Raw genomic sequence first — 27,323 nt, 5'->3', positions numbered from 1 at the left:
GTTCAGTCTGAATCCTTGCTGAGAATTTGCGTTTCTAACAAGTTCCCAGGCAATGCTAATGCTGCTGGTTAGGGACCAATTCTGAGAACCACTAGTAGGGCAGTGGTTCTCAAAATTTATTATACATAAGAATCACCTGGGGATCTTGTTAAAATGTAGATTCTGATTCAGTATATCTGGGATGGAAGTGCAGATTCTCAGCAGGGGTTCGAACCGGGATGAACTGGTTTGAAGCCCTGCTTTCAATCCAGCCGGAAGTAAGGCCTTCAAAACCAAGGCATTGAATTACCCCTCTGCTGTATTGTAAACTGTACATAACACAGTGCTAACAAGTGCTTAATATATTTTTCTTGATTTATTATTTTACCAAAAAACAAAGCTTGCCGGAGGAGGGAATGACTTCATTAGATTGAGAGAGGATGCTGTTCATCCTCAGTACAGAGTGGGGAGCATAATATGAAAGGTAGACAACTTCCCATCTCCTTGTCGAGTTGAAGTTTCATGCATTGCTGCTTCATCAGTTATTTATGTTGTTTTCAGAATATCACATATTCCATTGCAGAAAAATATGTTTTTATACAGATTTAAGCCACATTTGGGTATTGCTTATTTTGAATCATTCGTGTTGCTGACTCTCTGTTAAAAATTATCTGGGAATTACTTCTGGGAATCTTTTAGGAGTAGGCAGAGAAAAAAATGTTTTAGCATTTTCTCATTTAGCTCTGGGTCACTGAACAGACACGTTCAGAACAGTTAATTCTTTGAGGGACTAGATAAACAGTTATTCATCCAATTAATAGTCTTCTTTTCTGGAAACTTTTAAAGATATGAGAAATTTCTCTTAACCCAAAGTGATTTGAATGCAGGAGATAGATGAGCACCTCTCTGGAGCACTAGTGAGAGGAATTTGTGTTTCCAGGAATGTCTGGCAGACATCAGGAAGTTTCAGTCTAAGGCAGATTCCTAAAAGGGAAATATCCTGAGATATTTCCATGCATATGAGTTTTACTCCTCTGGACCCTCACAACACTGGATTTATATTCCCATTATACCTTCTTAAGTAGCTACTTGTAGAATTGTGTTCTGTTGCCTATCAGACAGGTTCTCCTGCCCTTAAGAGTAGAGGCATACATTAAAATATACATTTAATTCACTACTTTTTTGAGATAAAAGTAGACATAAGAAAAACTATTACAGATAGTTAAATAATTAGTGATGTCTCATTAGAGTTCAAGAAGAGTTTAAAAGAAAAGAAAATAATTTTATAGGCAATGGAAATAGCTCTTGTTTTCAGAAAGAACACTGTAATATTTAATCATATATTGGCACTCTCTTCTGAATGCTCAGGGTGGGAGCCAAAGAATATTGGGTATACGTGTGGGGAGTGGGGGAGGAAGGAGGTGATATCAGAGTTTGATGCTTCTTCCTGCTTTCAGTAGTTTGATCAGAATCATTTTGGTAATGGAAACTAGAATCAGTATATCTTTACCAAGTAAATAAAATATCATGTTGGATCTTAATTATAGAACTGGTAGTATTTTAGGACTAACCACTGTCAGATAGAAAGGTCTATCTAGGGGAGAATGTGATTGTTCCCTGGGCTAGGGGGTTGTAGCCCTTTAAGATTCTAAGTTGACACCATTTGAAGATGGTTTTTAGATAAGAGCTTTTATTTGCAGCAGATACCGTCAGGCTGTTACACTTTATTTCATTTGAGTGTCCTGTAGTGCTTTTGTTGTTCGTTTATCCCAAAATAATAGAAATCCTGAAAAGAAAAGGGAGAGAGAGAAAAGATTTCAGGAGGGGAAAACACGAAGACTAATGTGCAAGAAAAAAGTGCAATAGTAAAATCACAGGTATTCAGAGAAACATTACCTTTTATTCAAAAGAAATAAGATACAGTTACACTTTTAGCATACAAATAAGCTATAGTTGAAATTAATAAGAATCAAAGAGATTTACCCAAGAAAATAATAAAGCTAGTTGTGATTTAGTAAAAGTCACTGAGCTAATGGCTATTTGAAAATAATCTAGTTAATTCCCTTACCTAAGTGACTCTCTGGGGATGAGGGATACTTTTTAAATGTTTAAGTTATAACATATACAAGAGGTTTTAAAAAAGTCTGGAACTAATTATAGAAGTGCTACTGATAAGGTTCCTCAGATTCAATGATAGAGTCATAATGACCCCTATTTAATATACATAGAGAATTACGAATAAAAAATTGTTTTTTTATTGAAAGCTCCATCTGTGTTTTAGCCATTAACAAGTTACTTAAAATGATTTCTAGCCTAATTGGAGCGCTGAAGAGTTTTTAGCTAGTTCTAGCAATGCCAGTGAAGAAAATGTACTGTTACCTTTTACTGAATAATCTGATTCAGGCATGGAGATTAATTATAATTACAATAGAAAGCCTGTTGTCATCAAGTCAATTCTGACTTATAGCGACCCTATTGGACAGAGTAGAACTGCCCCACAGGGTTTCCAAGGAACAGCTGGTGGATTCCAACTGTTGATCTTTTGGTTAGCAGTTAAGCTCTTAACCATTGTGCCACCAGGGCTCCATAATTATGATGCTTAGTTTAAACATTAAGTTAAAACCGTGCCTTCAACTTCCAACCCAAACTTAATCAGTTTGTTAACTAATTAATAAATTATGATGGGGGCCTTTCTGACTTTGCTAATTAATTGAATACATGGTTCAAAGTTATAGGTTTCGTATCTGAAAGTGGAATCCCTTCAATACTATGAGGTATAGCATTGTTTTTACCAGGCATATCATTAGTGATAACTTTTGTGGATAGGCCGTTGAGTAACAGGATCTGAGGACTTTGCTTCCCAGCCATCAGTGCTATTTGATGACACTCCCTACTCTGCTTTCTTGCACTCTTTGCCACAAATGACTGAAGATTTGAGTTCTTAGAGTTACTCTCTTAAGAAAGGAGAAAAGGGATGGTGTGTATGTGTGTGTGTGTTGGGAAGTATGGTAGACGAACAGCTAAGAAAGACAGGCCTGGCCTAAATTGGGTAGTATAAAGTTGCTCTTTTTTGGTTCTTGTTTCTTCTTTTTGTATCTTCTCCTATCCCCAGCCATCCTTACCCTTTCGTCTCACTTTCAAGACCAGCTTAAGCATTAATTGTCATCAGTTATTATGTACCTGTTGGTATGTGAATCAATCTTAAAAATCCTTTGGATTCATCTGTGCGCATAGTGGAGATAGCGATATTTTCGTATTTCTCTAGAGGTGTAAAGCTCCAGCAGTGGTTAATAAGTACCAGCAGGTCCTTCTGGAAATTTTTGTTGAGAAATCCATAAAAGAGAGGGTGTATACATGTAGAAACTGTCAACTAAGTGACAAGCTACGAATACGACGTTATAGTTGCAGCTCAACAGCACTTCATGATTCCAGTCAAAGATGATGTTGAAGATATTTAAGGACAGCCAGCAGGCCCCTAAGCTCACCATGATGGAAGTCAATGTCATGTTAATTATTTTGTTCTCACTGAGCTGGGTCTCATTTTCCCTCTCCCTGTCTACCTTCCCATTTCTCCTATGGAGGCAGATAACAACCTTCAGGTAACAGATGAGGATGAAGCCCAGAGGGACACAATACTGTAGCATAAACATGGAGGTGGTAAAGAGGAGCTGACTCATTTTGGAGGGCCAATTCTTTACACATGCCACCCAGTGGATGTAGAGGTCAGCGGGGAGAGTGGTTGTGGAAGGGCTCATCGCTGAGATGGTAAGACAGGAAGAAGGGAATGGACAACGAAAGGGAAAACAGCAAAATCAGTGTGATGCCCCAGTAGACATGAGATATATTGGGTTTCCAGCCTCGGGGATTCACAACCAGCTGGTATCTTTCTACAGCAATTAACACAAGTGAGAATATTGGCACAGAGATGGAGACGCTGTGCATATAGGAGGTCAGTTTACACATGGTATCCCCAAATACCCAGTGGTCCATGAGCATATAGATGACAGTAAAAGCAATGCACATGATGCACACCAAGATGTCAGAGAGGAGGAGATTAGCAGTCAGTGTACTGGTGACATTCTGAGTTTCTCTCTGCTTCTTAAAGATGATAATGATAAGGGAGAGGTTTCCAGAAGGCCACAGTACAGGTTATGAGTAATAAGAGTAATGCTAGAGAAGGGGGTTGACAGAATTTAAAGTAGAAAAATGCAGAGTTTTTGCTCTTTGCAATGGTTTTGTTAGATGCTGAATAGTTTAGGGGAAGTTCCATTATGTCAGTGCTGTTGGAAGAGCTTTTCTTAACTCATATGCATTATGGGTGGATATTTTGGCCATTAGTTTTTGGGAAGCACTTTGTTCTGAGGCTTCCAATGAGTAATTAGTCGAGTTTAATCTTCTTTGATCTCTGTCTGTGCTTGATGTAAACATGAGTGCCTTGAGTATGCTCTGGAGACCCTAAAAAATTAAGCAGAACTCAAATTTTAATGCGAGTTTTTAAAAATTTGGATGCTGCAAGTCAAATGGTGTCCCTGGGAGCAATGGCTAGATATACCGATTTTAACACCTGAAGTTTAGTAGTGTTAAATTAGCCAGAGAGTTTCTCTGTATCCTTGCCCTCCTCTCATTTCAGGTGCTTTATTTGCCCATCAGTTTAGTCTTTAGAACCAGTGAAACATGAAACGTGACAGCAACCTGTTAACTGGACAGGGTAACTCAAACATAAGTTTCCATCACCATCACCTTCTGTCTTCCAGTTCACATTCATCTGGATGTGCACCCACCTGTCTGGTCAGCAGTTTGAATCCACCAGGCGCTCCTTGGAAACCCTATGGGGTCGTGCTACTCTGTCCTATAGGGTCGTTAGAGTAGGAATCGACTCGACGGCAATGGGTTTGTTTATGGGTTTTTATTCCAATGGACTGTAAAAGTCATACGGGCGGGGATTGTGCTGTGGAGGCCAGAGTACTATACTTGGAGTTGGGTTCCATTTAGAGCATCACTACTTGTTGTTTGTATGACTTTGACATAAGTCCTTTACTCTCACCCTTAGTTCCCTTGGAAACCCTGGTGGCGTAGTGGTTAAGAGCTACAGCTGCTAACCAAAAGGTCAGCAGTTGGAATCCACCAGGCACTCCTTGGAAACTTATAGGGCAGTTCTGCTTGTCCTATAGGGTCATTATAGGTCGAAATTGACTTTATGGCAATGGGTCTGAGCTATGAGTGCTGTATTTATCCAGTGTAAAGTTTTGTGGAAAGGGGTGGGACTGTTATATTTCCATTTCATAGTTGGAGAAACCAAGTACAGAAATGTTCAAGATGTTAGCTAAAGCCAAACAAAACCAGCAAAGTCTTTTTTTTTTTTAGCTATTACTGTCTACAGAAAAGAAGAGCTTCCTATAATGCTGCAAAGATAGGTCTGAATAAGTTTTCACTTTACAGAGATGAAAATTCACACAGTTTTGCACAGTTCCTAGCAGTTTGTTAACAGAGATATGAATAAAGATAGGGAACCCTTGTGTTGGCCATTCTTGTCAATCTGGGCTGCCTTTTATAGTGGATGAGGAATTATTCCCATGTAACTTTGTCTACTATAAAGCCCCCAAGAACACAATGTAGAAGTTCTTCCTGCAACGGTAGGTCTGAAACTGGGTAGAGACCCCTCTACACTCCTCTGTGCTGGTTCCTAAACAACAACACAATCCCATTGCCGTCGAGTAGATTCCAATCCATAGTGGCCCCATAGGACAGAGCAGAACTGTCTTGTAGTGTTTCTAAGGAGCAGTTGGTGGATTTGAACTGCTGACGTTTTGGTTAGTGGCCAAGCTCTTAACCACTGCACCACTGGCATGGTAGAAATTAGCTCCATAGTCTAGAAATTCCACAGAGGCGTGGAGCTCAGAAAAACCAAAAGGTCAAATGAGCCTCATCTGGAGGGAATCAAAGGGGAGTGTAGGAGTTACATTGTCTCGTGCCCTGGACACGTTCAAGATAAGATTAATGTGAAAATCTCCAAATATGGACTTTAAATGAGAATGTGGATTTGTAATTTAAATATGTGGTAACTATTAAAATATTTAAATCCTGCCTGTCTATAAACAAAATAATGTTAATCCCTGATTCATAAAAAAAATTCTTGGGATTCATTTCTATTTTAGGAAAGTTCATCTTTGGCTTGTTTGGTTGGAAATGACCCAAGGTATGAGACTTCAATTTACCAAGTGATACTTTGCTCAAAATTGTGAGTAGCACATGGCAGAGATAGGTTATCTTCAGCCTTCAACTTGATTGTATCTAGCTCATGAGATAGAGGCCTTAAACTGGCTCCATTTATGCCTTTTAAGGCAAAAGTACATCAACGTTAAAATTGTTTCAGTGGTTTTGTGTTTAAAAGCTTCAAGATAAAATAAGAGCATTATTCTACCAAAGTCTTTAGGTGAATGCTTCTTCTGTATATGAATGTATTTTTGTTAGTGTGTGTCTTTATTTGAGTCTTTTTATTCATACAAAAAAAAAATTTAGGGGGGAGTGGATGAAAGATTCTGTACACGCCTACCCCTTGGTCTTTCTATTTTTTTCCTCCTTTTTGTCTTAGGCTGGATTCTCTAGAGAAGCAAAATCAGTAAAGCATATAAATATATATAGAGAGAGATTTTTACTAAGGAAACAGCTCAGGTGATTGTAGAGGCTGAAACATCCAAAGTCTGTGTATAAGGATAGAGGCTTCTCTCAACATGTAGCCGCAGGGGCTGGTGAACCCAAGATTGGTAGGTCTGAGAGTGGGGCTCCCGCTCTCAGGCTGTAGATCGATGAATTTCAAGATCTGCAGGTAAGCTGATAGCTCAAGTCCCAAGAGCCAGAGGTCAGATGAACAGGAGGCAGCACCGGATCCAGAGTGAGTAAAAAAGCCAGAATGTCGTCTGCTTGTATCTGGATGCAGGCAACACCCCCAAGGAAACTTCCTTTCAACTTGATTGGCTACTCACAGCAGATTCAATCATGACAATGATCACATATAAACAGCGAGAATCATGGCCCAGCAGAGTTGACACAAAATCTTAACCATCACAACTTTCATTGTCTTCCTCTCTCTCTGTTCATCTCTCCATTCTCCTCTTTTGTTTCCCTTAATTGACAGTCACACAAAAAAAACTAAAACATATTTTAGTTTGTTATGTTTCCTTTGGTTCTGTAGTGTTTGGAGCTGGAAGAGATTCTAGAGGCCTTCTAATATACCCCTCTCATTTGACAGATGTTGCAGCTTTGCAGTTAATTACAGAACAGGTATCAGAACCCAAGTCTCCCGACTCTCTCAGAGAGTTTCATGCTCTTTCCACTGTTTTCTTCTCCTCCTTGTTCTATGTTCCTTGAATAAAGTTCTTAATTTTAAAAGCAAGTAAGTAGAAAAAATTTGTATTTCTTTTCTATTAAAAAAAAAATTCCTTATGTAAATTGAAGCAGTTTGACTTTGGGTAGAGTAAAGTTCTCCTTTCCCCCACCCATTGTGATATGTGTGTAAGAGACCCCAAAGTTTGCCTTTTTGTAGCTGAAGAACCCTGGGGTTGGAAGGGTTCCTTTCCAGGTTCCCTGGTTTGCTCTCCTCTTTCTGGGTAGGACCACATAGAACGCTCTTTCTCTCTTTCCTTAAAACTTCTAGGAATACAGCTTCTTTGGTTTTGTTGATGCAAGTAACAGCTCACACTTGTTTAGGGCTTACTGATTTTTAAAGTGTTGGCCCATTTATTAATTCACTTATCAAAAATTCTTTTGCTTGGTGGACTGTCTTACTTGATCTCTCCAGCAGTCCTGTACTGTAGATGAAAAAAAAATTTTTTTTTTTGAGGAATGATTAATTCCGTCTCCTGTAGGCAGTACGTAGTCAGATCATGTTTTTTTTTTTTTTAAATCCATTCTGCCACTCTCTGTCTGTTTATTGGTGCATTTAGTCCATTTACATTCAGCATAATTATGGATAGGTATGAGCTTAGTGCTGTCATTTTGATGTCTTTTTTTGTGTATTGTTGACAGTTTCTTTTTCCACTTAATTTTTTGTGGTGAGTTGTTTATATATTGTCTTTTCCTCTTATTTATTGTGGTTGATTTTGGTTTTACTGAGTCTTTATGTTTTTCTTCTATTTTATTTTGATATGTAGGATTGTTAGTCACCTTTGTGGTTACCTTAATTTACTAAATTTAAACCTAAATTTTATTTCTTTATATCACCTTGACGTCTTCTCCATTTGAAAGACCTGTGACTACATTTTTTAGTCCCTCTTCATTGTTTTTAATGTTGCCATCTTTTACATAATGACGTTGCTGGTTCCCTGTTTTGAGTGTTTTTTTAATCTTGATTTATTTTTGTGATTTCCCTGTCTGGGTTGATATCTGGTTGCTCTGTCCTGTGTTCTAGTCTTGGTTTGATACCTGATGTTGTTGATTTTCTAACCAGAGAACTCCCTTTAGTATTTCTTGTAGTTTTGGTTTGGTTTTTACAAATTCCTTAAACTTCTGTTTATCTGGAAATGTCCTAATTTCACCTTCACATTTGAGAGACAGTTTTGCTGGATATATGATTCTTGGCTGATAATTTTTTTCCTTCAATGCTTTATGTAAGTCATCCCATTGCTTTCTTACCTGCATGGTCTCTGCCAAGTAGTCCAAGTTTATTCTTATTGACTCTCCTTTGTAGGTAACTTTTTATTTATCCCTAGCCACTCTTAAAATGTTCTCTTTATCTTTGGTTTTGGCAAGTTTGATTATAACATGTCTTGGTGACTTTCTTTTGAGATCTACCTTATGTGGAGTTCAGTGAGAATTTTGGATGGATATCTTCTCATCTTTCATGATATCAGGGAAGTTTTCTGCCAACAAAGCTTCAACAGTTCTCTCTGTATTTTCTGTTACCCTCCCTGTTCTGTTACTCCAATCATTCGTAGGTTATTTCTCTTGATAGAGTCCCACATGATTCTTAGGGTTTCTTCATTTAAAAAATTTTTTTCTAGCTTATTTTTCTTTAATATATTGCTGCCAAGTGCTTTGTCTTCAGTCTCAGTAATTCTGCCTTGCATATCCTCAATTCTGCTCCTTTGACTTTCTATGGAGTTGTCTAATTCTGTAATTTTATTGTTAATCTTCTAAATTTCTGATTGCTGTCTCTCTATGGATTCTTCCAGCCTATTAAATTTTTCATTATGTTCTTGAATAACCATTTTAATTTCTTCAGCTGCTTTATCTATGTATTCCTTGGCTTGTTCTGTGTTTTTCCTGATCTCTTGAAGAGTTCTGTATATTAATCTTTTGTATTCTACATCTGGTAATTCCAGGAAGACACCTTCATCTGGAAGATTCCTTGATTGTTTGTTCTGAGAGCTCGTTGAAGCAATCATGGTCTGCTTCTTTATGTGACTCGATATTGACTATTGTCTCCTAGCTGTCTATAAGTTATTGTATTAATTTATTTTATGTTTGCTTACTGTATCCTAACTTCTTGCTTTCTTTTGTTTTGATAAGCCCAAATAGGCTACTTGAGTGAGCTAGCTTGATTATTTTTGTCTTTGAAGCTCTAACGTCCTATCTCCAGATGGCTATAGCTGTTACCAGGTATAGGAGCCTAGGCGTCTGTTCACTTTGCTTGTATGGATTCAGCTCAGGTGTCCCAGTAGTTAGTCAACAAGTGTGTGGCACAGGCGCTGTCCTAAAGTCTCAGAGGGGTAGAGGTGATTGGTATAGGCACAGCTATCTGGTTGCAGCAGGGGGTCACGCTCTGAACAAGGCAGGGGGCTGACAACTGTCCCCTGAGTGTCTGTGAGGAAAGCACGTCCCTGTTCCCTAGAATGCACAGGTAGGTGCGTTCTGCAGCTGGACCATGGGCATCCAGTGCTTTTGGTTGTTAGGCCCGGAGGCATCACTTATCCTTAGACCCCTGTCGCCGGTGGCTAGCTGGATGGAGCCACCAGTCCTCAGGCCCCTGATGTGGGTAGGTGACTACCCTGTTCAATAGGCAAAGAGGTATCAAACTTCAAAAACCCACCTCTTCACCGCACAGCTGAAACAGTTGAAGTCAGATCTCAAGCACATACACAGCATTGCAGTCTGCCAACAAGGGCCTAATCCCCTGAAATGGGTCCACACAGGTTCTTGCAGGTGTGAAAGGTATTCAAAGTCCATGGACTTTTCATGCCTGGACAGGAGCCGCTTCTGTCCTAAGCTCTCCAGCTTAGTGGAGCTGGCAGGTTATCTTTTCCCCCAGTTGTTAATTTATTCCTTCTCCAAGCCCGGGAGAATGGCTTAGGGCATGCAGCAGGACCTATCTCAGGCCCATGGAAATCAACAGCCACTGAAGCCAGCTTGGGGGCTGGGGGCATGGTAAAATAAACACATGTACTTAGCTTTTGCTGAGAGTACCTTTCTTCTCCGATTCCAGAGGTATGAGTAGATTGTGTGGCTTGCTGTCTCTCCCTGAGGAAATCACGTCCTGAACACTATTGCCAGCCCTGCCGCGGTCACTCCAGGGGATTGTTCCTGAGGGGTATGGGTTCCCACTGAGTCAGGTCGGGCAGCTCCTTGCTGCTTCTGAACCATCTCTCCCTCCCCCTGCTGCTCAGTCTGATTTCCTAACTTAGCCTTTTATGTTCAGGGCTCCTAGCTTGTCATGTATATAATCATTTCACTTGTTTTTTCGGGCCTTTGTTGTGAGAGGGATCACCGGCAGCTTCTGACTACTCCACCATCTTGGCCTGGCCTCCTGATTCTTTAATTCTGATTTTACAAACATGGGAACTAAGACTCAGTGACTTGCTCATAGTTGCATAGTTAATAGCAGGGAAAGGAGACATGTATGTTCTAAACCATACACAAAGCAATATTTCTTATTTATTTGGTCATTTAATTTTTTAATATACTGGTCAAATTAACTATTTACATTCTATGAAAACAAATGGAGCTAGACTATCTGTAAAGACACGGCTTAGAGCTTTCCCTAAGAACAAAGAACTATGTTAAGTAACCACAAGAAGCATCAAGAAACAAATGCCTACTCTCTCATAAAAAACTCTCTCATAGCCTTATTAAAACGTGAAATTGGCCTGGTTATTCAACATCATGTAAACTCCTTATCCTAGTCAAATATTTACCTATTCCAAAATATCAAACTTCCCTTCTGTCTAATGCAGAAGTGTGCTGTCTTTTAAGATTTGGGAATAACATTTGACCCACCTATTCTTACATATACTTTGATTTTCTCTGCTGGAGATGCTTCATAAGTTTTTCCTTGAATTTGACAATTTCCTGCTCCTCTATAATGTGTTAGTGGAAAATGTACATGTTTCATTTTCAAAGCCTAATAAGTCACTTTTAAAATCAAGCCACCACAGATTGTCTGAATTTAATTTTCTTTAAAGTTTAATAACACAGCTTTTCATTTTAGCAACGTTGAGATTTTTAATTCTTAAAAAAAAAAAAAAATGCATTAAATGCATCCAGAAAGAAGAGCTCATTTCTTCTAATGAAAATGAATGTACCTGGTTTTGAAGTTTACTTACAAACAGACCAACAAGAATTAAAACCCCAGTGTGCCAATACTGGTTTTTGGTGGTTTCTTTTGACAATTTTCTTACAACGGTGCATTCTAAAGTTGTGAATTATTTTTTCAGATCATATAAGCAAGAAGACCTCTGGTATAATTAGGCGTGAGAACACTGTATACAGTTTCAGTTTCTAATGTTCTTCACATATTTTAAAACTGAAATATTTTAACATGAAACGCACGTTTAAAAACACATTTGCAAAATTTTTCTTTACCGTTTTAGAGGTTTGTTTTCCAGTATCTTACCTGTTGGAAATGTCACAGTCCAGGGCTATTCTTTTCATCTTCATTTATTTTATTTTTTAAATTTATTTCTCTGTCAAAGGATGACATGTTAGCTACCTCCCCAAGTCACAATATCTCCCCTTCCTTCTTAGCTTATTTATCCACCAAAGAATATATAGCTTAATTTTAGAAACTGCTCCCCAAAGTTTGATTCATCATACAGATGATTAAGCTCTGGAATCCAGTAGGCTCTGAAGGCCACTGAAGAGCTAGAAGGGAGGAGTCAGAAAGCTCAGCAGCAATGATATTTGATAGAGCTGTTTAAAAAAAAAGTTTTCAAAATGTCACTTTCAAACATCTTGTAGAGATCATAATGAAAGTAAGTCTTGAAAATATGTGTCACTTTCTGGTATAAACATATTTATACTTAAAAAAAAATTAGCTATGCCAAAATTAGACATTTGATTTAAATAATCCTGGAAACTTATGTTAGTAAACATTAATGGTTTACTAATCGTTGTTCTTAGAGAATGTTAAGAGATGGATTTTATTCCCGATTTTGCTATAAGATTAATAAAATGCTTTTAAAATAAAAAATTAAACCCAAGCAACATATGGACTAGAACTGTAAGATTGAAAAAAAGAATTATTGTGTTTTAGGTGAAATTTTATAGAACAAATTACTTTCTCGTTCAAAAATTTATGTAGAAATTGTTTTGTGACATTGGTTGCAATCCCCGCAATGTGTCAGCACTCTCACCTTTGCCCTTTCCGCCCTGGGTTCTCTATGTTCATTTGTCCAGTTTTCCTTTCCCTTCCTGCCTTCTTGTTTTTTACCTTTGGGCAGATGTTGTCCATTTGGCCTTGTATCCTTGATTGAACTAAGAAGCACATTCCTCATGTGTGTTATTGTTTTATTTATTTATTTATTTATTTTTTTCTAGTGCGTTATTGTTTGTTTTATAGGCCTGTCTAATCTTTGGCCGAAGGGTGGACTTTGGGAGTGGCTTCTGTTCCAAGTTAGCAGGGTATCTGGGGGCCATAGTCTTAGGGGTTCCTCCAGTCTCTCTCAGACTAGTAAGTCTGATCTTTTTTTTTTTTTTTTAATTTTTATTGAGCTTCAAGTGAACGTTTACAAATCAAGTCAGTCTGTCACATATAAGTTTATATACACCTTACTCCATACTCCCACTTTCTCTCCCCCTAATGAGTCAGCCCTTCCAGTCTCTCCTTTAATGACAATTTTGCCAGCTTCCAACCCTCTCTACCCTCCCATGCCCCCTCCAGACAGGAGATGCCAAGACAGTCTCAAGTGTCCACCTGATACAAATAGCTCACTCTTCATCAGCATCTCTCTCCTACCCACTGTCCAAACCCTTCCATGTCTGATGAGTTGTCTTCGGGAATGGTTCCTGTCCTGGGCCAACAGAAAGTCTGGGGACCATGACCTCCAGGATTCCTCTAGTCTCAGTCAGACCATTAAGTCTGGTCTTTTTATGAGAATTTGGGGTCTGCATCCCACTGATCTTCTGCACCCTCAGGGGTTCTCTGTTGTGCTCCCTGTCAGGGCAGTCATTGGTTGTGGCCGGGCACCATCTAGTTCTTCTGGTCTCAGGATGACGTAGGTCTCTGGTTCATGTGGCCCTTTCTGTCTCTTGGGCTCGTAGTTATCATATGACCTTGGTGTTCTTCATTCTTCTTTGATCCAGATGGGTTGAGACCTATTGATGCATCTTAGATGGCCGCTTGTTAGCATTTAAGACCCCAGACACCACATTTCAAAGTGGGATGCAGAATGTTTTCATAATAGAATTATTTTGCCAATTGACTTAGAAGTCCCCCTAAGCCATAGTTCCCAGACCCCTGCCCTTGCTCCGCTGACCTTTGAAGCATTCAGTTTATCCTGGAAACTTCTTTGCTTTTGGTCCAGTCCAGTTGAGCTGACCTTTCATGTATTGAGTATTGTCCTTCCCTTCACTTAAAGTAGTTCTTATCTACTAACTAATCGGTAAATAACCCTCTCCCATCCTCCCTCCCTCCCCCCCAACCACAAAAGTATGTGTTCTTCTCAGTTTATACTATTTCTCAAGATCTTATAATAGTGGTCTTATACAATATTTGTCCTTTTGCCTCTGACTAATTTCGCTCAGCATAATACCTTCCAGGTTCCTCCATGTTATGAAATGTTTCACAGATTCGTCACTGTTCTTTATCGATGCGTAGTATTCCATTGTGTGAATATACCACAATTTATTTAACCATTCGTCCGTTAATGGACGCCTTGGTTGCTTCCAGCTTTTTGCTATTGTAAACAGAGCTGCAATAAACATGAGTGTGCATATATCTGTTTGTGTGAAGGCTCTTATTTCTCTAGGGTATGTTCTGAGGAGTGGGATTTCTGGGTTGTATGGTAGTTCTATTTCTAACTGTTTAAGGTAACGCCAGATAGATTTCCAAAGTGGTTGTACCATTTTACATTCCCACCAGCAGTGTATAAGAGTTCCAGTCTCTCCGCAGCCTCTCCAACATTTATTATTTTGTGTTTTTTGGATTAATGCCAGCCTTGTTGGAGTGAGATGGAACCTCATCGTAGTTTTAATTTGCATTTTTCTAATGGCTAATAATCGAGAGCATTTTCTCATGTATCTGTTAGCTGCCTGAATATCTTCTTTAGTGAAGTGCATGTTCATATCCTTTGCCCACTTCTTGATTGGGTTGTTTGCTTTTTGTGGTTGAGTTTTGACAGAATCATATAGATTTTAGAGATCAGGCGCTGGTCGGAGATGTCATAGCTGAAAATTCTTTCCCAGTCTGTAGTTGGTCTTTTTACTCTTTTGGTGAAGTCTTTAGATGAGCATAGGTGTTTGATTTTTAGGAGCTCCCAGTTATCTGGTTTCTCTTCGTCATTTTTGGTAATGTTTTGTATTCTGTTTATACCTTGTATTAGGGCTTCTAATGTTGTCCCTATTTTTTCTTCCATGATCTTTATCATTTTAGTCTTTATGTTTAGGTCTTTGATCCACTTGGAGTTAGTTTTTGTGCATGGTGTGAGGTATGGGTCCTGTTTCATTTTTTTGCAAATGGATATCCAGTTATGCCAGCACCATTTGTTAAAAAGACTATCTTTTCCCCAATTAACTGACACTGGGCCTTTGTCAAATATCAGCTGCTCGTATGTGGATGGGTTTGTATCTGGGTTCTCAATTCTGTTCCATTGGTCTATGTGCCTGTTGTTGTACGAGTACCAGGCTGTTTTGACTACTGTGGCGGTATAATAGGTTCTAAAATCAGTTAGAGTGAGGCCTCCCACTTTCTTCTTCTTTTTCAGTAATGCTTTACTTATCCGAGGCTTCTTTCCCTTCCATATGAAGTTGGTGATTTGTTTCTCCATCACATTAAAAAATGACATTGGAATTTGTATCGGAAGTGCATTGTATGTATAGATGGCTTTTGGTAGAATAGACATTTTTACTATGTTAAGTCTTCCTATCCATGAGCAAGGTATGTTTTTCCACTTAAGTAGGTCCTTTTTAGTTTCTTGTAGTAGTACTTTGTAGTTTTCTTTGTATAGGTCTTTTACATCCTTGGTAAGATTTATTCCTAAGTATTTTATATTCTTGGGGGCTACTGTGAATGGTATTGATTTGGTGATTTCCTCTTCGATGTTCTTTTTGTTGACGTAGAGGAATCCAAGTGATTTTCGTATGTTTATGTTATAACCCGAGACTCTGCCAAACTCTTCTATTAGTTTCAGTAGTTTTCTGGAGGATTCCTTAGGGTTTCTGTGTATAAGATCATGTCATCTGCAAATAGAGATAATTTTACTTCCTCCTTGCCAATCCGGATGCCCTTTATTTCTTTGTCTAGCCTAATTGCTCTGGCTAGGACCTCTAGCACAATGTTGAATAAGAGCGGTGATAAAGGGCATCCTTGTCTGGTTCCCGTTCTTAAGGGAAATGCTTTCAGGCTCTCTCCATTTAGAGTGATGTTGGCTGTTGGCTTTGTATAGATGCCCTTTATTATGTTGAGGAATTTTCCTTCAATTCCTATTTTGGTGAGAGTTTTTATCATAAATGGGTGTTGGACTTTGTCAAATGCCTTTTCTGCATCAATTGATAAGATCATGTGGTTTTTGTCTTTTGTTTTATTTATATGGTGGATTACATTAATGGTTTTTCTAATACTAAACCAGCCTTGCATACCTGGTATAAATCCCACTTGGTCGTGGTGAATTATTTTTTTGATATGTTGTTGAATTCTGTTGGCTAGAATTTTGTTGAGGATTTTTGCATCTATGTTCATGAGGGATATAGGTCTGTAATTTTCTTTTTTTGTGATGTCTTTACCTGGTTTTGGTATCAGGGAAATGGTGGCTTCATAGAATGAGTTAGGCAGTATTCCGTCATTTTCTATGCTTTGAAATACCTTTAGTAGTAGTGGTGTTAACTCCTCTCTGAAAGTTTGGTAGAACTCTGCAGTAAAGCCATCCGGGCCAGGGCTTTTTTTTGTTGGGAGTTTTTTGATTACCGTTTCAATCTCTTTTTTTGTTATGGGTCTATTTAGTTGTTCTACTTCTGATTGGGTTAGTTTAGGTAGGTAGTGTTTTTCCAGGAATTCATCCATTTCTTCTAGGTTTGCAGATTTGTTAGAGTACAATATTTCGTAATAATCTGATATGATTGTTTTAATTTCAGTTGGGTCTGTTGTGATGTGGCCCTTCTCGTTTCTTATTCGGGTTATTTGTTTCCTTTCCTGTATTTCTTTAGTTAGTCTAGCCAATGGTTTATTGATTTTGTTAATTTTTTCAAAGAACGAGCTTTTAGCTTTGTTAATTCTTTCAATTGTTTTTTCTGTTCTCTAATTCATTTAGTTCAGCTCTAATTTTTATTGTTTGTTTTCTTCTGGTGCCTGATGGATTCTTTTGTTGCTCACTTTCTATTTGTTCAAGTTGTAGGGACAGTTCTCTGCTTTTGGCTCTTTCTTCTTTTTGTATGTGTGCATTTATCGATATAAATTGGCCTCTGAGCACTGCTTTTGCTGTGTCCCAGAGGTTTTGATAGGAAGTATTTTCATTCTCGTTGCATTCTATGAATTTCTTTATTCCGTCCTTAATGTCTTCTATAACCCAGTCTTTTTTCAGGAGGGTATTGTTAATTTTCCAAGTATTTGATTTCTTTTCCCTAATTTTTCTGTTATTGATTTCCACTTTTATGGCCTTGTGGTCTGAGAAGATGTTTTATGACCTGATATGTGGTCTATGCTAGAGAATGTTCCATGTGCGCTAGAAAAAAAAGTATATTTTGCAGCAGTTGGGTGGAGAGTTCTGTATAAGTCAATGAGGTCAAGTTGGTTGATTGTAGTAATTAGGTCTTCCGTGTCTCTATTGAGCTTCTTACTGGATGTCCTGTCCTTCTCTGAAAGTGGTGTGTTGAAGTCTCCTACTATAATTGTGGAGGTGTCTATCTCATTTTTCAGTTCTGTTAAAATTTGTTTTATGTATCTTGCAGCCCTGTCATTGGGTGCATAAATATTTAATATGGTTATATCTTCCTGGTCAATTGTCCCTTTTATCATTATGTAGCGTCGTTCTTTATCCTTTGTGGTGGATTTAAGTTTAAAGTCTATTTTGTCAGAAATCAATATTGCTACTCCTGCTCTTTTTTGCTTATTGTTTGCTTGATATATTTTTTTCCATCCTTTGATTTTTAGTTTGTTTGTGTCTCTAAGTCTAAGGTGTGTCTCTTGTAGGCAGCATATAGACGGATCATGTTTCTTTATCCAGTCTGAGACTCTCTGTCTCTTTATTGGTGCGTTTAGTCCATTTACATTCAGCGTAATTATAGTAAGTATGTGTTTAGTGTTTTCATTTTGATGCCTTTTTATGTGTGTTGTTGACAATTTCATTTTTGCGCTTACTTTTTGTGCTGAGACGTTTTTCTTTGCAAATTGTGTGTTCCTCATTTTCATGGTATTTGACTTTATGTTTGCTGAGTCGTTACGTTTTTCTTGGTTTTTATTTTGAGTTATGGAGTTGTTATACCTCTTTGTGGTTACCTTAATATTTACCCCTATTTTTCTAAGTAAAAACCTAACTTGTATTGTCCTATATCGCCTTGTATCCCTCTCCATATGGCTGTTCTATGCCACCTGTATTTAGTCCCTCTTTTTGATTATTGTGATCTTTTACATATTGACTTCAATGATTCCCTGTTTTGAGCGTTCTTTAAAAATTAATCTTAATTTGTTTTTGTGATTTCCCTATTTGAGTTGATATCAGGATGTTCTGTTTTGTGACCTTGTGTTGTGCTGGTATCTGATATTATTGGTTTTCTGACCAAACAATTTCCTTTAGTATTTCTTGTAGCTTCGGTTTGGTTTTTTGCAAATTCTCTAAGCTTGTGTTTATCTGTAAATATCTTAATTTTGCCTTCATATTTCAGAGTTTTGCTGGATATATGATCCTTGGCTGGCAGTTTTTCTCCTTCAGTTCTCTGTATATGTGATCCCATTGCCTTCTTGCCTGCATGGTTTCTGCCGAGTAGTCTGAACTTATTCTTATTGATTCTCCCTTGTAGGAGACCTTTCTTTTATCCCTGGCTGCTTTTAAAATTTTCTCTTTATCTTTGGTTTTGGCAAGTTTGATGATAATATGTCTTGGTGTTTTTCTTTTTGGATCAGTCTTAAATGGGGTTCGATGAGCATCTTGGTTAGATATCTTTCGTGATGTCAGGGAAGTTTTCTGCCAGCAGATCTTCAACTATTTTCTCTGTGTTTTCTGTCATCCCTCCGTTTTCTGGGACTCCAATCACACGCAAGTTATCCTTCTTGATAGAGTCCCACATGATTCTTAGGGTTTCTTCATTTTTTTTAATTCTTTTATCTGATTTTTTTTCCAGCTATATTGGTATTAATTCCCTGGTCCTCCACATTTCCCACTCTGCATTCTAATTGCTCAAGTCTGCTCCTCTGACTTCCTATTGCGTTGTCTAATTCTGTAATTTTATTGTTAATCTTTTGGATATCTGAATGCTGTCTCTCTATGGATTCTTGCAACTTATTAATTTTTACACTATGTTCTTGAATAATCTTTTTTACTTCTTCAGCTGCTTTATCAGTGTGTTCCTTGGCTTTTTCTGTAGCTTGCCTTATTTCATTTCTGAGGTCATCCCTGATGTCTTGAAAACATTCTGTAAATTAGTTTTTTTATATTTTGCATCTGGTAATTCCAGGATTGTATCTTCATTTGGGAAAGATTTTGATTCTTTAGTTTGGGGAGTTGTAGAAGCAGTCATGGTGTGCTTCTTTATGTGGTTTGATATGGACTGCTGTCTCCGAGCCATCACTAAGATATTGTAGTGATTTATTCTATATTTGCTCACTGAGTCTTATCTTGTTTTGTTTTCTTTCAATATACATAGATGGGCTACTAGATTGCGCTGTCTTGATTGTTGTAGCCCTTGACTCACTTATGACCTATTACCAGCTGGTTTGGGCTGTTACCAGATATATATGCCTGAGTCCATTCACTATTCTTGAGTAGAATCTGATTTTGGGTCATCAAGTGTGTGATGCACACTGTCACCTATCCACCTTAAGAAGTAGTGGTAACAGCTGTGTGCACCAGATTCTAGTAGCAGCTGGGGTTCACACTCCAGGGGGGCAGGATGCTGACAGTCTTCCCTCAAGTGTTAGTGAGGTGGGTGTGTCTCTATTCCTAAAGCACCTTGGTGGGTGGGCTCTGCAGCTGTACCTTAGGCCCCCAATGCAAGTACCTCTACAGATTGGTAGGTGTCACCCTCCTTAGACCCCTAAGGCAGGAGGCTAGGTGGTCTTGGGGGAGCTTCAGCCCTCAGTTCCCCGTTGTGGGTCAGTGAGGGCTCTGTTGAATACGCAGAGATATCAGACCTGGGAAACTTGTCTTTCCAGTAAATCCGCTAAAACAAATGCAGTCAGATCCCTATCAGAAATGCCTTTGCATTATAATAGCCACCTTGTTCCCTGTAGGGATGAAAGCCCGAGACTGTGGATCACTGTGGATCACATATGCTTGGCTGGAGCTGGTTCTGTGTTTTTAGTCCAATTAGGGAAGGATTTTTGGTCCCTGGGTTTTTTGTGGTTGCTTCTCTCAGGCCAGAAGAATGGGTTAGGAAAAGACCAAAAAAAACAAAAAGGAAAAGAAAAACCGGGGAGCAGTTCTCCCTCTGGCTCAGGAAATTCCAATGTTAATGAAGCTGCCTGGGAAGGGGAGGGGAGGGTTCAGAAAAACAGAAGAGAGTAGCACCCCGGAATATAGACAAAGTTACTTATCTTGCTTGCGATGACTGTTTCATCTGAGATTCCCGAGGGGCGCGTTGCCCGTGTGCGCTGGCTGCGTAGAGATTGCCCCTGAGGGTCAGGCCTGTGTCCCGTGCTTGCGCTGTCTCAGAAGCCGCGGTCAGTTCCTCTGCTGCCAGTCTAAAGCCCAGTGTCAAGGTTCCCCGGCTGGAACGCTGCACTCCCAGCTCCAAAAACAGTCGCTGCCTCCCGGTGACTTCTCCCGCCAGCCGCATCGCCACGCCGCCCGTGCGGACTGGCTGGGCCCCCCCCAGGTCAGTTCAGGGGGCTGTGGCTGTGCCCCGTGTTTGCACCGTCACAGGATGTCGTGCTCAGCTCCCCTGCGCACAGTCCAAAGCCCCGCTCCAAGGTTCCCGGCTGGGACGCTGCACTCCCGGCTCCAAAACCATTCGCTGCCTCCCGGCGACTTCTCCTCCTGCCAGCCCCGTCGCCACGCTGCCCGCGCGGACTGGCTGGGCCCCCTCCCGAGGTCAGTTCAGGGGGGTAGGGCTGCGCCCTGTGTTTGCGCCGTCACAGCATGCCATGCCCAGCTCCCCTGCACCCAGTCCAAAGCCCAGCGCCAAGGTTTCCTGAGTGGGATGCTGGCTCCAGGCTCCGAAAACAGTCGTTGCTTCCCCGTAGTTGTTCGTTCTAGGTGTCTGTCACTCAGGTCAACTCTTTAAATCTGTGTTTGTTGGTCAGGGTTTGTAGATTGTCATGTATGTGATTGATTCACTTGTTTTTCCGAGTCTTTGTTGCAAGAGGGATCCGAGGTAGCGTCTACCTAGTCAGCCATCTTGGCCCCCTCCCTGATCTTTTTTTGTGAATTTGAGTTTTGTTCTACATTTTTCTCCCACTCCGTCTGGAACCCTCTATTATGATCCCTATCAGAGTGGTTGGTGGTGGTAGCCAGGTACCATCTAGTTTTTCTGGGCTCAGGCTAGTGGAAGCTGTGGTTCATATGGTCTGTTAGTCCTCTGGACTAATATTCTCCTTGTGTCTTTGGTTTTCTTCATTCTCATTTGATCCAAACTTGATGGAGCCAATGGACATATTTTAGGTGGCCACTTGCAAGCTTTTAAGACTCCAGATGCTACTCACCATAGTAGAATGTAGAACATCTTCCTTATGAACCATGTTATGCCATTTGAGCTAGATGTCTCCTGAGACCATAATCCCCAGAGAACTATAAGACTTTTATCAACCACTCTGAAACTACTCACAACTGAGTTGGTTATAGACTATAAATGAAGAAGCGGGGACTGATGAGCTCTCTTTCTTTGTCTAAAAAGTACTTATTGTTACAAAAGACTGAACAAGTAAGATTTAGATTAAATATAAGGAATATTTCCTTATAGTGAGAGTGTTTGAAGGACTTAAGAAACAAGGTTGTAGAATATTCAGTGATGGAGCCACACCCAAATTTTAGAAGTAAGCCAAGCAAACTAATTTTGTTCTCCCATCCAATACATCAAACTTACGAGTGAAAACTCAAAATTCTCAGGTAGTCAACAACATTGAAATTGTGTATGTGCCTACCAAGTTACTTTGGACCCATGAAACACATATTCACAAATTACTGGCTGGGTGCAGTAGAAGGTAGGTGAGTTGGGGGCATGTAGCACAGGAGTAGAAGCCAATTCCTTCTCAGTAGGAACTTAAAAGAGTAGGTGTGATTGAAGTAGTAATTAAGATTATTAGCCTTTACCTGTGCTTTTTCCAGTCACCTTTCAGCAGTGCCTTAATTACTTATTTACTTGTTTGTACATGAAGTATTTTGTTGTTGTGTGTCATTGAGTTGATTTCAACTCACAGAGACCTCATGTGACAGAGTAGAACTTCCCCACAGGTTTTTCTTGGGTGTAATCTCCAAAGTAGACATTAAATAAGTACCAAAAAAGAAAACCAAACCCGTTACCTTTGAGTTGATTCTGACTCATAGCAACTCTATAGGATAGAGTAGAACTGTCCCATAGGGTTTCCTAGGAGTGACTGCTGGATTCAAACTACTGACCTTTTGGTTAGCAGCTGTAGCTCTTAACCACTGTATAACTAGGACTACATTAAATAAGTAGTAGTAATTATTGTTGTAAGAAGCCCTGACCGCACAGTGGTTAAGCTCTCAGCTGCTAACAGAAAGGTTGGCATTTCGAACCCACCAGCCATTCTGTGGGAGAAAAGACCTGGTGATCTGCTTCCATAAAGTATACAGCCTAGAACACCCTATTGGGCAGTTCTACTCCAGCCTGTAGGGTCACTTTGAGTCAGAATCAACTTGACGGTGCACAACACAACAACATTATTGTTGTATTTTTAGAATTTCCCTTGGTAAAAGTATATAATGCAGGTTAAGGGCATAGTTTATTATTTTGTTCCTGCTTCCCTTCCCAAAGAAAGTCTAGAATAAATGTCAGAACTTGAGAAATCAGAGTTATTTCTTATTTAAGGGGATGTTTGGTGCAATCGTGTGTTCTGGGGTTAAAGGTCATTCTTATCATTTTCATCACCCAGGTGCCAACAGAAAATTATTACAATTTGGTATAAACAAATATTGAAGGGGTGATAAAATACCTCTTTTATTTCCTCTTCCCCAAGGACACCTCTTTGACTTCAAGGCTGGGTGTGTTTAAGAACTAAGGGAAGTGTGCAAATGGTGCCTATTGATTATTATTTCTTTCATTTTTTCCAGAATCACCTGGCACATATGAATGTCTTCAAGAAAGATTGAAAAACAAAAAGGCATGTTTGGATGTAAAGATTAAATATTGTTAAGGTTTCATTTCTTTTTCCAGTAAAATTGTAGCAATAGTTCAATTCCAATGAAAATCTCAAAGGAGATTTAAACAAATAACTTAGAAAAGAATAAATAAGTGATAATAGTGGTCTTAGGCTGGGTTGTCTGGAGAAGTAAAACCTGTAAATATATATACAGAGGTTTATATCAAGGAAATGGCTTATGCAGTTGTAGAGGCTGGAACATCCCAAGTCTGTCAGTCAGGATAGAGGCTTCTCCTGATTCATGTAGCCACAGGAGCTAGCAAACCCAAGATCGGCAGGTCAGAGAGCAGGGCTCTTGCTCACAGGCTGCAAAAATTGGCGAATCCCAAGATCAGTAGGCAATACCACAGGTAAGCTGCTAAGTCAAGTCCCAGGAACGGGAGGTCACACAAACAGGATCCAGCTGCAGGATCCAGAGTGAGCAAAAGCCCACAAGCCCTGCAGAATATCCACCTGTATATGATACAGGCCACACCCCCAAAAAACTCTCTTTCAACCGAGCGGCTACTCACAGCACATCCCATCATGGAGGTGATCACATTATATCAAATCTCATCATCGAAGTGATCACAGCGTCATCATATGACTGCCAAACCACTGAGAATCATGGCCCAGCCAACTTGACACACAATCTTAACCATCACCGTCCACCCCTTGTCAACTTGGCACCTGTACACATTTCCTTAAACCATCCATAATCTTTGAAGTCATACTTGTGCCTAACGTGATAAAACAAACACACATACAACCGAAAATGCAATAGTCCTGTTTACATCTTATATTTTATAAGTGAAGAAAACAAAAATATTTGATGCACACATACAAATCGTAAGTACTCATAACAGTTACAGGCCTCATTTCTGCAACTGGTCACTTGGTCATAACTGGTATTTAGAACTACCTTCTTCCACCACCCATCCCATATTCCCTTTGCCCTCAGCAATCACCTCAGCTGGTTGTAGTTCTTTGCCTGGTGGGGTGACTGAAACATTCATTCCTGAAAGGTCTGGGCCATTTGTAGTCATGTCAGAATTTGGTTGCTATAGATTTCCTTTGACTTTAATCACAGGGCATGGTAGTACTAAGAGATGCCCTACGGGATCTCCTGCATTCCAGACATACCCTTCTTTACCTCCATTGTGAAATATCAATCTGATTTCCTCTTGGTACTCAGGGTCAGTCACACCACCAATATGAGAACTCCCTGTTTGCCTGTTCATTCAGAGTCATAAAGAGCCCAAAGTGGCCAGGTGGCATTCTTAGTCTCCAGTTCAGTGAAATCAGTTATGTGACTCCAGGTTGGAGCATTCCTCCCTTTGGAACTAAGACCTCTAGACCCACAGAGCACAAGGTTTCAGGGATAGAAAGCAAAAATCTTTCAAGTGAGTCACTAGGGGTAAAGTGAGTGATGCCACTCCCATTTCCACCCTTTGATTCCTAGACCCATGAATCCTGGCTATGGGAGAAACAACACCATATATTGTATGCTGGTTTAGAGCATGTACAGCCTCCTGGAGAATATTATCCCAACCCTGCAAGGTATTACCACTAGTTGGCGCTATAATTGTGTCTTTAGGAGGCCATTCCATTGTTCTCTCAAGCCAGCTGCTTCAAGATGATGGGGAACATAGTAAGACCAGTGAATTCCACGAGCATGGGCCCACTGCCTCACTTCATCTGCTGTGAAGTGAGTCCCTTGATCCGAGGCAATGCTGTGTGGGTTACCATGACAGTGGATAAAGCATTCTGTAAGTCCACAGATGGTAGTTTTGGCAGAAGCATCTGCGTGGGAAGGCAAATCCATACCCTTCAGGAACAGAACGCTGCCCTTTCCATGATGGAAGTGGTCCAATGTAATCAAAGCGCCACAGGTTGCTGGCTGATCACCTTGAGGGATGGTGCCCTACTGGGGACTCAGCATTGGTCTCTGCTCCTGGCAGATTGGGTATCAGCAGTGGCTGTAGCCAAGTCAGTGTGTGGAAGTCCATGATGCTGAGCCCATGCATAATCTCCATCCCTGCCACTGTGGCTACTTTGTTCACGAGCCTCGTGAGCAATGACGGGAGTAGCTGGGGAAAGAGGATGAGTGGTTACCACAGAACCCATCATTCTATCCACTTGATAGTTAAAATCATCCTCCGCTGAGGTCACCGTTTGGTGAGCATTCATGTGAGACACAAATATGTTCCCTTCTTTGGCCCATTCAGAGAGGTCTGTCCACATACCTCTTCCCCATACCTCCTTGTCTCCAGTTTTCTAATCATGTTCCTTCCAAGTCTTTGACCATCCAGCCAAACCATTGGGCACAGCCCATAAGTCAGTATACAGTAGCACATCTGGCTGTTTCTTCTTCCAAGCTAAGTGAAAAACCAGGTGCACCGCTTGAAATTCTGCCCATTGGAAGGATTTCCCTTTACCACTGTCCTTCCGAGAAGTCCCAGAAAAGTGCTATAGTGCTGCTGCTGTCCACTTCAGAGTGTACCTGCATATCACGCAGAAACATCTGTAAACCAGGCACAAGTTTTCTCTTCCTCAGTCACCTGATCGTAAGGAATCCCCATGGCCATAGGTGCAGACCAGGAGTTGGAAGGTAATGTGACAGGAGCGGAGACCATGGGCATTTGGGCCACTTCCTCATACAACTTACCTGTGCCTTCAGGTTTTGCTTGGGCCTGATTTCATATATACCACTTCCATTTAATGATGGAGTGCTGCTGTGCATATCCAACTTTATAGCTCTGTGGGTCAGACAACACCCAGTTCATGATGGGCAGCTCAGGCCACATGGTGACATGGTGGCCCAAGGTTAAGCATTCAGTCTCTCCTAAGGCCAAGTAACAAGCCAAAAGCTGTTTCTCAAAAGGAGAGTAGTTATCTACAGAGGATGGCAGGGTTTTGCTCCAAAATCCTAAGGGTCTTTGCTGTGATTCACCAATAAGGGCCTGCCAAAGACTACAAATAGTACCTCTATCTGTCACTGAGACTTCAAGCACCATTGGATCAGTTGGATCATACGGACCAAGGGGTAGGGCGGTTTGCATGGCAGCCTGAACCTGTTCCAAAGCCACCTCTTGTCTGGGTCCCACTCAAAACTAGCAGCTTTTCTAGTCACTTGATAAATAGGCTGGAGTAGCACACCCAAATGAGGAATATGTTGCCTCTAAAATCCACTAGGCATTGTGCCTCCTTTTTAGTTGTGGGAGGAGCCAGATACAATAACTTGTCCTTCACGTTAGAAGGAATATCTTGACATGCCCCACACCACTGGACTCTTAGAAATTTTACTGAGGTGGAAGGTGCCTGTATTTTTGTGGGATTTATTTTGTACCCTCTAGCATGCAAGTGGTTTACCAGTAAGTCCAGAGACATTGACACTCCTTCCTAGGTCCAATCAGCATAATGTCATCAATGTAATGGACCAGTGTGACATCTTGTGGAAGGGAGAGGTGACCAAGATTCCTGTGGACTAAATTATGACACAGGGCTGGAGAGTTGATGATGCTCTGAGATAGGCAACTGAAGGTGTATTGCTGGCCTTGCCAGCTGAAGGCAAACTGCTTCTAACGGTCATTTGAAACAGGTATGGAGACAAAGACATTAGTCAGATCAATAGCTGCGTACCAGGTACCAGGATATGTATTAATTTGTTCAAGCAATGAAGCTACATCTGGAACAACAGCTGCAATTGGAGTCACCACATGGTTAAGTTTTCAGTAATCCACTGCCATTCTTCAAGATCCATCTGTTTTTTGCACAGGTCAGATAGGCGAGTTGAATGGGGATGTGATGGAAATCACCACCCTTGCCTCCTTCAAGTCCTTGTTGGTGGCAGTAATCTCCGCGATCCCTCCAAGAATGTGGTATTGCTTTTGGTGTACTATTTTCCTAGGTAGCGGCAGTTCTAACGGCTTCCACTTGGCTTTTCCTACCATAATAGTCCTTATTCCATTTGTCTGGGATCCAGTGTGGGGGTTCTGCCAGTTGCTGGGTACATCTATTCCAATTATGCATTCTGGTACTGGGGAAATCACTACAAAATGGGCTTGGGGACCCACTGGACCTACTGTGAGACAGACATGAGCTACGACTCCATTAATAACTTGACCTCCATATGCCACCACTTGGACTGGTGGGCCACAGTCATGTCTCCTGGAATTAGTGTCAGTTCACAGCCAGTATCCAGTAATCCCCAAAATGTCTGGTTATTTCCTTGTCGATACTCAACAGTCACTCTAGTAAAATGCCATAGATCCTTTTGGGAAAGGCTAGGAGAAAGATTAACAGTATAAATTTTTAGCAGTGTGTTGGAGTCCTTCCTCAAAGGGGCTCCACCTCCCTTTCATTCAAGAAGTTGTGGGTCTTTAAACTCACTCAAGTCTGGGAATTGATTGAGAGGCCGTGACTGCCTATTCTGGAGATTTAAGACTGCTGTTCATTTGACCTAGAA

At 40.3% G+C, this 27,323-nt stretch overlaps 1 long non-coding RNA gene across 1 annotated transcript in view; it reads left to right on the top strand.

The window, feature by feature from the left end:
- The window catches only part of LOC126069996 (uncharacterized), a 136,751-nt gene extending 113,902 nt beyond the window's left edge, over positions 1–22,849 (top strand). The window contains exon 3 of the long non-coding RNA XR_007516102.1: positions 22,788–22,849. This is a non-coding gene — a long non-coding RNA (uncharacterized LOC126069996). The remainder of the gene's footprint in view (positions 1–22,787) is intronic.
- The last annotated feature ends 4,474 nt before the right edge of the window (positions 22,850–27,323 follow it).

The sequence above is a fragment of the Elephas maximus genome, chromosome 2 (genome assembly GCF_024166365.1).
Source record: "Elephas maximus indicus isolate mEleMax1 chromosome 2, mEleMax1 primary haplotype, whole genome shotgun sequence".
NCBI lineage: Eukaryota > Metazoa > Chordata > Mammalia > Proboscidea > Elephantidae > Elephas > Elephas maximus.
The sequence above is the reverse complement of the archived record's forward strand: the minus strand, read 5'-3'. Positions and strand labels throughout refer to the sequence as shown.